Source organism: Mytilus californianus, unplaced genomic scaffold, assembly GCF_021869535.1.
Source record: "Mytilus californianus isolate M0D057914Y unplaced genomic scaffold, xbMytCali1.0.p SCAF_12, whole genome shotgun sequence".
In the NCBI taxonomy this organism is placed as follows: domain Eukaryota; kingdom Metazoa; phylum Mollusca; class Bivalvia; order Mytilida; family Mytilidae; genus Mytilus; species Mytilus californianus.
In genome coordinates this window covers 22,943,705-22,954,533 of record NW_026262604.1, presented here as the reverse complement: position 1 = coordinate 22,954,533, position 10,829 = coordinate 22,943,705, and the positions used below count along the sequence as shown (strand labels likewise).

The following is a 10,829-nucleotide window of genomic DNA, read 5'->3' as shown; positions in this document are numbered from 1 at the left end:
TGACTTACATCAATATGGCCCGAGAAAAAAGACGAAAAAATAAACAACAGTCAACAAAAAACTACACAAAAACCGAACGCATGTGCTCTAGACGGGAATTCAGTTACTAATATTCTTGTCATCCCAGGACTAATTATAGCTTCCTATATAGGTATATGTCATGTTTTTCTCAGTTACACTATAAACTTCGATGGATTTTGTCATTTCCCATCCAAGCAAGGTGGGAGATGTGGACAACATACTTTTTAAAGGACCCATTGGACATGCCACTTCTTTTCTTTCAACATAAGGTAAACATTATTAAGCTTTTATATTCAATCTTCATTTTTGCAATATTCGAAGGTCAACTTATGTCGGAAAGGATTGACTGAAAATGAAGAAACAATCAATATAAGATGTATTCAAATGAATAAATAATAGTAATCATTATATATTTCTTTTATTATATTTTTTCTATCAAGCATTTTTAAGCCTTGCACACTATAAATTTGTGCGTATGATCATAGAAATAAGACCACATTCGTCTTAGACTTTTCTTTTTGAATGGCATTGAACATCTTCTGCTGGATAGGTTGAATTTTCCGTCCATGTCGTTGTACCCTGGAACGTACCAACCACTCCAATGACCATTAAACCATTGGATTTTGTATGCAGCAATCTTCCCCCCAGCTGCGACCTGATCCACTTGCATATTTAGTCCCGCGGGCCACCTGCAGTCCCTAGTTGCTCTTCGTGTGATCTCACTACATTTAGCCTGAAACACAAAATGAGTATTTATAGATTAAAGTAAGATCATTTGATATATATATTTAGGTATGAATCTTAATATATTTTTACATAGTGTTTCAATTTTTTTCCACACATACACAAGTTTAAATTAATATATACTTAAATGGAGATTTAACACGTTCATCAGTGAATCTATTTTGATCTGAAACGGTTATCTTGATCTGAACAGATCAAAATAGCCATTTTGGACTAACGTTCATTTACAAGTGAATGGATGATAAAGAAAAATGAGCATCAATGCGGTCGAAATATCACTAGTTTTGTTAACAAAAGATTTTGTTATCAATGCCTTGATTTCCAAAAAATATCTTGGTATATGTCGACAAATTAACATTTTGATTAAGATATAGAAAAAAACAGGCAAAAATAACAAAAAGGGCAAGTATACCACAAATAGACGTTTACATGTTGGTATACTTTCGTTTGTATGCATCTCAAATACACTTTAAGAATCAGTTTCTTAAAGACAACAGTAGTATACCGTTATTCGAAATTCATAAATCGATTGAGAAAAAAAACAAATCCGGGTTACAAACTAAATAAAACTTAGGGAAACACATCAAATATAAGAGGAGAACAACCACACAACAGGAACTCAACACTAAAATGCAACAAACACAGAAACGAACTATAATATAACAATGGCCATTTTCCTGACTTGGTACAGGACATTTTAAGAAAAAATGGTGGGTTGAACCTGGTTTTGTGGCTAGCCATACCTCGCACTTTTATGGCAATGTTAAATATAACACTAAAATGACACCATTACATGACATGAATACAGTACAACATTACAGACAGAGAATTACGCAAATAAAGAATACAATATAGTACATTTGGACAACGAAACAACAGAAACACTGATGTGAACAAACAACAAACGACAATGCAACATACACAGAAACAAACTATACGATAACAATTGCCATTTCCTGACTTGGTAAAGGACATTTATAAGAACAAAATGGTGGGTTGAACCTGGTTTTGTGGCTAGCCAAACCTCCTGCTTTTATGGCAATGTTAAATATAACATTATAATGACAACATTACATGACAGGACTACAATACAAATAAATGGGAGAACATACAGGACAGAGACACACACACATAATAGCTAACAAAAGGTACCAGGCTTATGATTTAATATGCCAGACGCGCGTTTCGTCTGCACAAGACCCACCAGTGACGCTCAGATCAAAAAAGTTCGAAAGCCAAAACAAGTACAAAGATGAAGAGCATTGAGGACCAAAAGTTCCAAAAAGTTGTCCAAATACGGCTAAGGTTATATGTCTGGGATAAGAAAATCCTTAGTATTTAGAATAATTCATACTTTTGCAAACAGTAAATTTATAAAAATGACTATATAATAGATATAAATGTTAACACCGATGAGGTGACTAACTACAGAATAAAAATGAATACGTAAACAACCTAAATCAGCACATAAAAAAGGCACAGCTGAACAACGTATTATATGTTAGCCGAAGAAATCGACGCACAATGTGACGTCACATTTAAATTTCTATAAATTTCCAAAAAATAGGATAGAGTACAAGATAAGGTTTGTAATACTGATATAACATGTATTAATAACAATGAAAATTACAATACTTATTAATATAAAATTGTGGTAGTAATTAGATAATTAATTGTATTATCAAGCTATGTCGGTATTTCTTCTAAATCAAACTGTAAACCAAATACATCGTATAAATTTAGTTCGCCCAAACTTAAATCTTATAAATGAACTGGGTGATTAATTATCTTTACCGTAACACAAGAATAGAACAGAAAAAAAATAAAATTTACAACTACAAACGATAAGACATTTGACAAAATCCGATGAGAATAACAAATATAACATCAAAACTAAATACATGGATTTTGAAAAGAAAAATACCGTGACAAAATTTCTGTTTTTGGAGTTTCGTGTTTGTACAGTTCAACGTTGATGTTTGCTCATGAGACACCGTTTTCCAGCCAAACACTGTACTTTTTATATACTTGCATTTCAAAAACAGATATACATACACACATATCGTTATTTTTCATATTTTTAATATCGACTGAAAAGGCTGTCATTTAACAACACAGAGTTTTGTTTGAATTTTTGAACAAGTATTTATTTTCAATTCGTGAACATGTAGTTATTTTGGATTTGTGAACATGTATTTATTTTGAATTTGGGAACATGTAGTTATTTGTAATTTACGCAGCGAACATTTGTAGGAAAATACATGACTGTTAACTCTGAATTAAAATACCATAAAAACATACCTGTGCTGATTTGTCGTAAATAATTACATCACCCCATCCGTACGAAATACCAACTAACACACTAAACAGTGCTGTCAATCCCAACATTGACATAGTAATTCTTCACAATTCTTCAAAAATAAAAAATAAACATATGCTACAACTACAGATTAATATTAAAATTGTAGTAATGTATATGTAATATTAAAATTGGAAATGCGTGACAATGATTAAATAAAATTTATATGACCTTGCTTCGTACACGCAATGAGTTTCCCGGAATATTCGACTTCTTTCATGCACACTAATGTCGTTAAAACCTAACACAATACAATACAAAACAACATTTTATTGAACGAATTAGGGGCCCGTTGAGGACGTTATTTGTAACAGTATACATGTAGTTTGATTTTTTTTTGTAAATACTTGTTAACCCTCCTTAGAACTATGAACCATTTTTTTATGTAACTCAGAAGGATCTTGATTTAAAAAAAATTTTGTCGCTCTTCCAAATACTCAATTTTTTTCTCATAATCCTGTAAAATTATGAAAATATTTGAAACACCTTAACACTCTTCCTTGGCATATGAATAAAAAATGGTTGATTGTTGTATTCTTTTTGATAGTTGCAAATATTAAAATTAAAAAGTGGATGAATGGAATGGTTTTTTACGTCTAGCCAGATCTTACATGCAATATTCTGGACGATAAGTCAAACATGTTAAGTTATATAAAAATAAGAAGATGTGATATGATTGCCAATAAGACAATTAACTCTCCACAAGAGACCAAATGACACAGAATTTAACAACTTTATGTCATCGAAAATGAGCAAAAAGCTAATACCGCATAGTAAGCTATGAAAGGCCCTGAAATGACAAGTGTCAATCAATTCATGCATACATGTATTAACAGTAACTTATTCTAGGTCTGATTTTTAATATGCTAATGTGCAAAGACACAGTCACCAAGGAGAATGTTCACCATACCAGGATGCATCATTCTGAATACAAGTCAATCAGACTTTCCTCTTCATCTTAAATAATGTGTGTTGGGCTCCATCAAGGATGTCATACTATCAAGCTAGAGACAGAGTTCGAACGAATAGGAAAAAGCATCAATACAGCATTAAACTCTTCTCCTGCTTGAATCGCATGAATTGGCAAGTGTGGCATAATACTTATAATAAGTTCATCACCCCAAGCAAATTGTAGGATAAATTGACTGCATGATTTGACGGTATAAGTAGAAGGGGCTTCATCTTCCGTCTTGTATATCCAGCAGGGTTGTCTTCACCATGGGAGGACTACATATCCCCCGCCTAATAAAATTGTCTCCGTGCAGCCGGATAAACACTAAGCGGGCGGTAACTCCAAAGACGAAAACATTACATAGTTTGTCAAAACAAACGGAATAAAGTATACAGTTAGTTCTTCAGTTATGTACCTTTAAACAAAGCATTCATCTGTATGTCGTGACTGATAAACTGGCCAAACTCCATACTAAAATGGCTCAAATCGTTCATCTGAGTTGTAGAGTTAATGACGGTGTGAACGATTATACTGATGTCTCTGGCTACAGGGAGGGGGTCACTAAAAAATCATTTGCTCGTGTATCATCCAAACCTAGAAATTTGACATTACATGGTATGAAACAACCTATACTTGACCAGATTGAATATATAAAATGAGGATGTACATGTACCGTAAAGGCAAAAGATGAATAGATTGATTTAGTGTAGATTAATTAACATCAAATATACCATGCATTGTATCAGAATATTGGAAGTAAATTGCTATTCTCACCAACCGCGGATCCAGTAATCAGATTTTTTGAAAGAGTAGAAGTTAAAGATGTAGGTTTTATTTAATTTTAAAACTTTTTTTTTCTTTTTTTTTTTTGCATTGCTTTGATATGTTTTTTTTTTTTTTTTTATTAATTTGAAGTTTTTAATATTCTCATAATAACATTAACGGTACCAGTGTTACTGCACAGTAAACTTCATCTCATTTTGATTTTTTTGTTTGTTTCAAAATTCAACTTTTAGTCAGTTTTAATCACAAATTCTTTCAAGCTGATAAATGTGCTTCGGGGCATTTGTAACTCATTTATAGAAACTCTTTGTTTTGAACTGTAAGTAGGCATACACAATAGAATAATCCCTTACTAAGAACATGATTTCATTCATTCTTCACAATTAAGAAACACCAAATCCGACAATTTCATTGGTCGAGAGCACTGTGCTACATTCTAAGTTTCATTGTCAGTGCAATGTTTGTAATAAATGGATGACTTCCTTTTTAGGCATTTCATTTTGAATTAGTTTTAGTGATGTAAGGACTTTCTTATAATTTTGGAAAATATCATAGATTGTGTTATAGACATTAGATGACACAATAGTACAATGAAATGAAAAGAAATGATTCCTGATTGTGAGTATGAATGTAAATCACGTAATATTTTAGTGAGGAATTATATTTTTGTTTATTTTGAGTTCAAATCAATAAATTAAAAATTTGAGTTACAACTAAATTTTATTTTACAGCCAATATTTTAGTCCAGTCCTTTACATCAAATACTACTTCATTATGTCAGGGAAATGTTCAAATACAATGCCTTCAAACATTTAAAATATATTCAAAAGTTAAACTAAAATTCCTATCTTTAGAATTTTATCACAATATTGGAAATTACTATTCTCACCAACCGCAGATCCAGTAATCTGAGTTTTTGAAAGAGTATAAGCTAAAGATTTAGGTTTTTATCTAATTTTAAAACTTTTTTTTTTGTTTTTTGCATTGCTTTCATATTGTTTTTTTTTTTTTTTTTTTTTTTTAAATAATTTGAAGTTATTAGTATTCTAATAATAACGTTAACAGTACCAATCTCACTGCACCAGTAAACTTCATAATATTTTGATTTTTTTTGTTTGTCTCTAAATTCAACTTAATCACATTGTCAAATTCTTTCAAGCTGATAAATGTGCTTATGGGGCATTTATAGGAACTCTTTGTTTTGAACTGTAAGTAGGCCTAAACAATAGAATAATCTCTTACTACGAACATGATTTCATTCATTCTTCACAATTAAGAAACACCAAATCCTACAATTTCATTGGTCCAGAACACTTTGCTATATTCTAAATAATTATATTATATAACTTATATATATATAACTTTATCTACCCACGCCACCTGACACAAGCATGTACTTGCTATTACTATTTACCAGCACGTTTTTTGTTGTTGTGAACTCGTATAGTCAAAGCAGATTCCTTACGGAGAACGCGTCAAACTTTACAAAATTCTGTTTTCCTACTGTCGTTAGAGTTCAAGGAATTAACTTTTCATAGGAGAGGAATTTGTGAAAGTAAAAATTCACTTGTTTTCCAATCCTAATAAAACTGTCATATTTGTCATGTTGATGTTATCATTTTCACAATAAAATAATGTTTACACTAAGTTTAAATAAATCACTCAATTTAGTTTTAACATTGGTGCATAAAGACAAACTAAACTGACTTTCTTCTCAAAATAATGACATTAATGTTACATTTTAGCTCACCTGTCAAAAAGTCTATTAATCATGATTTAAAATGGTGCTTCATGTGTTCACGTTAATCACTATGACCACTATTTGACCAGAAACACGTAATACGTACGTGTCCATCTTGTCTCATATGTTCACCACTACCGCAAACACGTCGAAGTGCCCCCTCCCCCGGCCGAACCTGTTGCAAGGCAGCATTTCTGTTTCTTCGGATTAATGCGGTGTCGGAATATCGGGCTGCCTCGGTAAATTTTAATTTGTAATTTTTAAAATACAAAAAATATATACCTTCATGACTTACTTTTTGAGATATTTTGGTTCGTAATTTGCATATTTGATGGTAAAACCCTGATATTTCACAATTAAGGACTTTTAATGAAAGTAAAAATACTTTTGAACGATCAGTCATAATTTAACCCTTTTTTTGGTGTAATATTGTTCCCTTGATCCATGGCATTAACATGCTGTAACAAGTTTAAGGTTAACCGTTAACCTGACAATTGTATCAAAAGTTTATATTACTATTAGTGAAATAAAGAAGTTGAGAATATGTTTGCGTCTACACAGAAGTGCAGAATAAACTCTATCGTTCATTTTTCTTAAAATTTTGGCTGAGCGTTATTGAAACAGTACTTGATTGATTGCAAAAGTCAAAAATAGGGGTCCATGTGGTTATTTTTTCTTCAATAAAAGTCATAAACCTCGATTTTTTAATTTGACAATACGGCGCTAAATTACGTTGAAATAAGTTTTTAAAATCGCAACAACGTCGTGCAATCAGTCTCGCCGTACAAATACGGTGTCGAGTTCAGTTGTATTGTCAAGTTTTTTTTTCAAAAGTAACGATATAATCATCAAAATTTAAAAAGCTGGTGACACGATAAATAGTATAAAATATTTGCCAAACCTTTATGAAATGTTACGAAACATAATATTGTTGTAACTTTTCTCAGAAACTACCTTACAGAATGACTTCATATTTGGTCAACAACTTGACACCAATTAGTTGTAACGTGTGAACACTTTTCTGGTCTGTCAGATACCTATTTCCTGTGTGCCGATACTTCGAGGTTTTTTTTCTCTCTCAGTTTGTACAAGAGGGATATCTTTTCACGTAAACGGGTGCGTTCTTGTTTTCGTCTATCATACCGGGCTGGTTATAAATGTGTATTTTTAACTGACAGTTCTTCTTCATACACTTATATATTCCACTGGGTTAAATTTTTAAAAAGCTGTTAAACTCCGCAACCTTTAAATGTACCTATTTTTGATTGAGTTAAGCCTTCCAATTGATTTTTTATAGTGTGTTTTTCTATGTTGTGATGTTATACTATTGTTTCAGAAAAGGGAGAAGGTTTGGTACCATTAAAACGTTTAATCCCGCTGCAAATGTTTGTACCTGTCCTAAGTCAGGAATCTGATTACAGTAGTTGTCGTCTGTTTATGTAGTTCATAAGTGTTTCTCGTTTTTATATAGATTAGACCGTTGGGTTTTCCGTTTGAATGGTTTTACACTAGTAATTTTTTGGGGCCCTTTATAGCTTGCTGTTCGGTGTGAGCCAAAGCTCCGTGTTGAAGGCCGTACCTTGACCTATAATGGTTTACTTTTATAAATTGTAACTTGGATGGAGAGTTGTCTCATTGGCACTCATACCACATCTTCCTATATCTATTCAAAGCCAGGAACAGTATGAGGCGTTGTCTTTATTTATTATGTTATTTTGCTATTTTGTTGATTTATATATATTGCCTCTGTTAAATTTATCCATAAAATGATAATTCTCCACACGATTTAGAGTTTGTCAAATGGTATAGATACTATATTTTGATGAAGATGGTACGTTGATATCTAAATTACTTTTTGTGTAGTTGGGTTTCTGTCTCATTGACGTATTATAATTTACATATATTTTTTATTCATTTCCTATCTGAAATTAAAAAAACACCTACACAAAATTATAAATGTACTTTTTTTAAATTCGCGCATACGGATTTATGCTTTTACAGTTTCTTTTTATCTATATATATGGTATCTCCAAAAGTGAGAAAAAAATCTTTTTTTTTAAAGGACAATATTTCCTATTTGGGGTCAATTGACTATTTCGCCCATGTTGTGGTTCTTATTTTGCTTTTGACAGTTATTTTCTGTTATCGTTTCTGCATAAAATCATCTCCAAGGGCAATTCCTCTACAAGAGGTCTGATTTCGTTTTTTGTACTTATTTGTAAATTTAATTGTTTTTGGTCATTTTTACTGTTTCTGTCTATGTATTCAATGTAATAACCAAAAAAATCAAAAATTTGCAAACAAATGACATTTTAGGCGCAATAAGTCCAAAATGAATTGTCCTATTTTTCTGAAAATTACTTAGGAGATAGATTGCTAATCTTTTTTACCTTGTGTCAGATTTACTATCTGCTTTAATTTTTTAGATCTCAGCCAAATCCCCTTTGTTCTATTCTAAGCAATAGTGACCATGTTTGTTAATGTATCAAATCCATGGAAACAATTTTTAAGCAAGATACCCAAAGGAACATTCAGATAAAGTCTGGTAACATTTGGCCTAGTAGTTTGCGATTAGGGAATGATAGTTACACTTAAAGTGGTTATATGTTTGGGATATAAGTTGTATATAATGGTCACATGCATGGGAAATGAAGGTTATAATGGTTAAATGCATGTGAAATGAGGGTTGTAATGGCTACATGCATTGGGAATGAGGTTCCACTTGACCAAATGCCATAACATTTTGTAACAATGTTACTTACATGTATGCCGAGGCGCAATAAAAAAAAATTGAGGGTCATGATCCATCTCCCTGCAGAAGTTGAAGAAAATGGATGACATCCAAGAAAATCACTTGACATTTTGAATTTACGTATTTTGTTTGAAATTTTCTCAACATATTCTCGATAAATTTAATAATCATTCTAAGTTTACTTGTAGTCAACATATTCAAATTGACTTGCATGAATATTTTTCATTTTAGATCTTAAAAATCTTAATTAATGTGAATTTTAAGTCACGACATATTATCAATATTTCTTTACAAATTATTGACCATCTTATAATAAATTTGTCTGAATTTAGTCTCAAGCTCAATATCCTAGACTCACACTTAATTTTTCTTGACATTATAGAATAAATTTTACTTATACTTAATTAAGAATGTTAAGAAAATTTCTGAAAACAATATCTAGATTTAATATGTCTCAAATAATTGTGCACTAAGAGCAATTTTCTTTGCATTTCATATGGAACTGAATGGCTTGTTTTGGTTGAACTGAACGGCAACACACAATCTGTTCCTTCAAATACTATTTTAAATTAGCATGTGAAACTGAATATAAAAACTGGCCTCTAAACATACAGCATATAATCTCATTAGTGTACAGAGAAGCACAATGTAGCACAAAGGAGCATAAAAAGACCACAAAGGACCTAAACAAAATTGTTCAGGTTCATAAGTTGGTAAAACTTGTGTCGGATCCTATTTGTATCATTGATCTCAAATAAAAAAATCATGAATTGAACTAAACCGAGTGACTGAAATAAAATCATGTGAAACATCCCTAACATTAAGATTCAAACTAGGTGTAAGTTAGGACATATTATATTATAATAGTGCCAGGTGTGAGTGCTCTAATGATCAGATAATATAAAAATAAGAAGATGTGGTATGATTGAAAATAAGACAACTCTCCACAAAAGACCAAATGACGAAGAAATTAACAACTATAGGTCACCGTACGACCTTCAACAATGAGTGAAACCCATACCGCATAGCCGGCTATAAAAGGCCCCGAAATAACAAATTGTAAAACAATACAAACGAAAAAACTAACGACCTAATTAATGTACAAAATAATGAACAAAAAAAAAACACAGCAACAAACGACAACCACTGAATAACAGGCTCCTGACTTCGGACAGGCACATACAGAATGTTGCGGGGTTAAACTCGTTTGAAGGTGCCAACACTCCCCCTAACCTGGGACAGTGGTGTAACAGTACAACATAAGAACAAACTATAAAAATCAGTCGAAAAAGGCTTACCTCATCAGATGGATACAAAAAGAAATACATCTATAAAAAACACAGAGAGGACGTGGACGGGTACTTATACATCCCCGCAAAAAAATGACACCAAGTACAGATCTGAGAGTACTCGCAGTTACTAACAGCTTGTTCAAAGTCAATAACAACTAATAAAAAAAATCATGCATTCCCTGCTT

The 10,829-nt window shown here is 31.8% G+C and overlaps 1 long non-coding RNA gene across 1 annotated transcript; it reads right to left on the bottom strand.

Moving 5' to 3' along the window:
- Positions 1-423: 423 nt before the first annotated feature.
- LOC127721562 (uncharacterized) lies at positions 424-3,343 on the bottom strand. The gene is made up of 2 exons (XR_007991309.1): positions 3,067-3,343; positions 424-754 (listed from the first exon to the last, which is right to left on the bottom strand). It is a non-coding gene; the product is annotated as an uncharacterized LOC127721562 (long non-coding RNA).
- Between the last annotated feature and the right edge of the window lie 7,486 nt (positions 3,344-10,829).